The sequence below is a fragment of the Silene latifolia genome, chromosome 8, assembly GCF_048544455.1.
Source record: "Silene latifolia isolate original U9 population chromosome 8, ASM4854445v1, whole genome shotgun sequence".
Taxonomy (NCBI): domain Eukaryota; kingdom Viridiplantae; phylum Streptophyta; class Magnoliopsida; order Caryophyllales; family Caryophyllaceae; genus Silene; species Silene latifolia.
This window is the reverse complement of record NC_133533.1, coordinates 18,341,184-18,346,722: the sequence shown is the minus strand read 5'-3', so window position 1 is coordinate 18,346,722 and position 5,539 is coordinate 18,341,184. Positions and strand designations below refer to the sequence as shown.

The 5,539-nt window shown below is 36.3% G+C and overlaps 1 long non-coding RNA gene across 1 annotated transcript; it reads right to left on the bottom strand.

Moving 5' to 3' along the window:
- Positions 1-741: 741 nt before the first annotated feature.
- Positions 742-3,869, bottom strand: LOC141594176 (uncharacterized). Its single transcript, XR_012522033.1, has 4 exons — positions 3,801-3,869; positions 3,630-3,700; positions 2,476-2,562; positions 742-1,050 (listed from the first exon to the last, which is right to left on the bottom strand). It is a non-coding gene; the product is annotated as an uncharacterized LOC141594176 (long non-coding RNA).
- Positions 3,870-5,539: the final 1,670 nt, after the last annotated feature.

Sequence of the window (5,539 nt, the reverse complement as noted above, 5' to 3'; positions counted from 1 at the left end):
TTAGCAAAGGTGAAAGGACAAGTTGGGAGGATACAAATGTAACTTCCTAGGAAGAAGAATAAAGAGTTTAAAAGAAGGATAGGCACCAAGAGATTAAGAATAAGGCGAGATACAAAAATAACGAGAAACATCTTCAAGGAAGTAGAAGCATTCTTCAAAGGTTGAACAAATCTTCAATCCTCAGCAATAGGCACTAAATCTTGATCTTTTTAAAATATTAGTGTCCTTGCAATGGAACGGAGATACTCTTGGCGATCACTCAAGAACATCAATATTCCAATTCAAAGACATAAAAATACATTTTTACACCAACAAATGATAAAACTAATTATCAGACGTCTCCAATAACAAGCTTTAACACTAATTGACGTTAAAACCAGTGAAAAACATTAAAATATTTTCAAAACCTTTAGTTCAAATTTTTTTTTTTATAAAAAGGGTAATAACTCTATTAGCTATAGATAAGCTCACGGTCATTGATCCAATAACGCAACAATTATCAAATGACAATCAACAAACAGGTTAGTACCTAACAAAGAGCAAACACAAAGAGACTACAACATAAGGTCCTAAGTCTACCCATCTTACCCATCTCTCAAGTTTATTATTTTAAGGTCAAGTTATTTATATTGGGGTGCACAAACGTGCGTCGGGAGCAAATATGCTCTGATACCAACTGTGACACCCTCATTTATTGCGGAAAAGTAAACACGTAAATTCTACTGAGAAAAAGCGGTAGGATATGTTTGTAATTGGTTCAACTAGCCAAAAACCTGTAATTTCAAAAATTTTCTAAACCAATCACAACATTTCCAACATTCCCAAGAGGCGGGTGCCAAAACCTGCAATGCTAACGAACTACTTTACATGCCATAGCTAACGATAAGAAAATGTAATGATACAAACCCAAAATAGAAAAGGGAGACATATGTCCCTAAAATGTATGTGACATAAAAAGGGTTTACGGTCACAATGAAATAAAACCAGTCTAGGTCCCAAGGTTACTTTGCTCGCTAGCTCGTCCATGTACCCCATATATGCATCACCTACCTGTCATTCGCATTTTATACAAATACGAAAGCCACAGTCAGTGGGGAGTAACTCCGAGTTCTCCCAGCCACGAAATGTCATAATTAATATAACATGTAAACATAAGAATATGAATACGAATCACACAATGCCTTAGCATATAGATGCTAGACAATCGTGCTTATCATGTGAACAACAATATAATAACACATAGTCCTAGCATGTGAATACTAGACCGACTCAAGCTACACTATCATGTGAGTCACATAACATCCAGGAATCCAAACTCTATCAACCATAGCCGGCTTGCATCTCACCTTCTATGATTCATAGAATCATCAAACAAGAAAGGGCAATATATCAAAGACAGGCATAAGTTCTTAGTCCCGTCAATAGTCACTTTGTAACTCAAGTCTATACCACGAGGTAGGGAAGGTAATCGAACCGGTATCTTGGCTCAGCGGTTACTATTAAGAAAACATGGCCAAGAGACAACACAACCCTAGCCTAAAATCTGCGCAGACCTAGACATGCGGATACACACCACCGCACCCAAGACTCACAACTTTTTTTAAAACAAAGTGAAGTGAGTACCCTAAGGACACCACCGAAGGGTCGGCTAGTACTTAAGCTGACCCCATACTATCAAAATTAGTACCTGAGGTCATGCCCCAACTTGGATAAACATCCACTAGTCAGGAACACAAAGGCTATCAAGCAAAGAACATATACTCGTCAGAGACTATAAAGACCTATCTATGATGAAGGCCGAAATACTCACCTAGGACCTAGTCACAAAATAGTCCCGGCTTGAATATTTTAGCCCACACCACCCAAGACTCACCACACAAGTCAAGTAAGACACCCACTTAACCTTAAGAGGGCAAAAAGTCCTACTTACCAATATAAATTCTAGCATTCTATCATGTGAAAGGCTTATAAGGTCTATTTACAGCATACAATCCCAACAGAATCCTCAATAAGTATTCAATACTAATTTATAATTCTAACAATAGTAACCATATTAAAGGCTTCAGGGGAAACTAGGGCCATTTCTACAATACAAGTCACTATTAAATTCAATAAGCTATACATGTGAACAAAAGCTTGATAAATGGCCTAAAACAAGTAAAAGGCCGATTATCTAAATCATTCAACCGAATTTTTACCCGCAACCCCAGCCCTGCGACAGGTACGGGTCAAATTGCGGCTGACCAATCACTCAATTAACTGACATCGCATCAGTCGAAGGGACTAAGGCTCAGTTTTCGGCACAATCAACAAAACATTACAATTATCACCATAAAATTCATTTGAGCCTATTATTTACAATTTCATTTTGTAAACGATCCTAACATTATTCATTCACCTAAACACTTATCAAACAACAGGCACACATTAACTACTAATGTGACATTAATTCGTCGAGTAACTCGGAATAGTTACCTTACGCTAGCAAAGAGACAAGTAAAAACTTGAGAAAGCTTCTAAAACCCCAAAATTACTCTTCATCTTCAACCCCATATGAGCCACCTAAAATAATTATGTGAAAGGACGATATTAACGAATTATCTTTATATAAAATATGAGACGTAAACTAATTTAATTATATTTTAAATAAACCAAACTAGCGTCTTAGCCAGGCCACTGCCTAGGCCACGGCCAGGCCACTGCCTAGGCCACGGCCAGGCCACAGCCAGGCCACGGCTAGCTACTGCTAGGCTGCTGCCAGGCTACAGCAGGCCACTGTCCAGCCGTCTTAGGACGGTTTCCTAGGCCAAACCACGACGGATACCACCCAAACAAAAGACCCAAACCCAACATGTACATGTACTTGAGACGTTAGCAAAGAGGTTGGTTCAAAATAACATAAAGAAACCCGTCAAAACAGCCCGCTAAAACTGCTCGACAAAACCCATTTTCACTATTAAAGAAGCTCATTTGTGACCGTCTTAAGACGAAATTTTAAGCATTAAAATGATAGTATTCAACCAATTAAATTACCCAACATAATCACCCACTTCACCATGAATCCAAAGGTACCAACTTTTCTCAAAATGGATAAATAAAACTTGTATAAAACCGTCTCAAACCAACACCACATGAACATTCAATTATGAAAATTTCCCCAAATAATGACCATACGAGTCTTAGTCAAAGAAATCGACAATTTAAACACAATACTAGAAATCCAAACTTATACTCCGTACCAAACATTACTAAATTTTTCTCTCTTAGTAAAAATTGAAACCCATATGACCATTTTTAATGTAATCGCCTCATTTAATCAACAATATAAGCTAAGTGTAAAGATAGTAATGAAAACTTACTAAAGTTATTAATATATTCCCTAACTAATTATATTATTAGGAAATTATTCCAGAAAATTTAAATACCATCTCCTTTACGATACTATACCTCTCGGTCCATCCTTACTCCAGCCCATAATAAATTTTCCGATTCAACGAATAACACACAAAATTAACATGTAAACATCCAATTCAAACAGATTATTCCATATGCAATAAATATGAGCAAGTAAAATTAACAGCAAGTATTCACATGCAACAATCAACCATTAAAAGAAAGTGTTAATTTACCCACAATCACCCTTCACAGCTGGGAGTAAAACAGTCCCTAAAGCTTGAGTCTCCCACCGGGTCTTCGAAACCTTTATCAAGGAGCAAGAAAAAGAAAGGATTGAGGCAAAAATCGAAACTTTTATAAGACGGCGAAAAAACGAAACCGTCACAAAAATAAGACTTTATTACCTTGAAAGATGAAGGAGGAAGTAAGGAGGAGGATGGTACAAAAATTACGGAATTTGGTTGAGAATGGAGGCGGGATCAATTAATTAGCTAAGCATATATATATAAATCGTTAAATGATGTAATTAAATTCAAAATAGCAATTAAAAGAATTTTATCCAACTTAATAAAATACGGGGTGTTACATACGATATCGTGAGTCATGTTGTGGAGGTATACATAGTTGGTGGAGTTGGTGTTACGAGTTCATGTTTTGTAGGTTGGAATTTTGTTTTAAGTTCTTAGTTACGTTGTTGTATCTTGATCGAGTTAGTATGTTTGTTTTGAGTATGGGTTGAACTTCGGGGACGAAGTTCTTTTTAAGGAGGGAAGACTGTAATACTACGATTTTACGAGTCTTTGGGTACTCTATCGAGTGGGGCTTACTCTGTCGAGTAAGTAGTTTTTAACGCAAAATAGTAGTTTACCTGTAGGGTACTCGATCGAGTAGGTTGGGTACTCGATCGAGTAAGGGGCACTCGATCGAGTAAGTGCCTTACTTGATCGAGTAAGTGGGTTTACGGGTGATATTTGACGGGTTTTGTTAATAATGTGGGAATGATATATAAGGCTTTCGTCACTTTTCTTAAAACACTTTTACAATCTAAAAACCTTCAAGAGAAGATTTGGAGTTACATTGAATCATCCTCGCCGCATTATTAGCAAATCTCGGAGCTAGAAATGTCGGATTTCGTCATTCTTTATACCTTTGTGATCCTTGCGTCGAGGGTAAGCTTTACATATAACTTTTATATTGTTTTTTTAATAGGGTTTTTTGATAAAAATAATCCAACCTATTGCTGACCTGCTCAAATTAACCCAAGCTAAACATAATCCCAAATTAATCCAACGTTTTCCTTAATTTAATTTTTTTTGCTCTCCCTCATTAACTTACCTGTTGTAACCGGTATTATGCCATTAGTTCTAGGTTACCTTCTTCTTCCTCCAATTCACTTTATATACTCTTCATAGCTTCCCAGATTTCCCCAAATTCATTTCTTCAAAAAATTTCATCTTCTTTATTTTTACTCTTTCCCCAAATTCATTTCTTCAACCAAATATCCCAAATATTATTATCTAATCTGATGTCTTCTTCATCTTCTTCATACTCAAGGAGCACAAATGTCAGAAAAGAGGTGTTATGCAAACACCAATTACCCGCGGTTTTGAAGCGCGTGAATAATGGGGCTAATGTTGGAAAAATGTTTTACGGTGTTCTTTGTGGCTGTAAGTTTAAATTTTTTTCCGATTTGATTATTAGATTTATACACAACAATAACACATAATAATTTTGATGGTGATTTCTCTGTATTTGGTCTGTGTAGCAAGGTTGTGGGTTTTTTGTATTTGAAGAGGAGATGGATATACGAATGAATTCAATGGACACGAATTTGTATGAAGAGAAAATCAGTACACTGAAGATGAAGAATAAAAAATTGAAGGGAGAGTTGATGGAATTAAGGCATGAAGTAAGAAAACATTGTAGCGGCGAGAAATTAGCTATGAGGTGTTTGATATGTTCCTGGGTTTTCTTTGCTTTGTGTTGTTTGATAGAACATATGTAATCCCAGCAAATGTAATGAAGTATTGGGAATGCTATGTAGAAAGTGCTTGATTTATATGAGAAATTGCAATAAACTGAGCATTTGTTCCAAATTTGCCATGAGATTACCATTTAAAACAGTCACTGTTTATCCAAATTT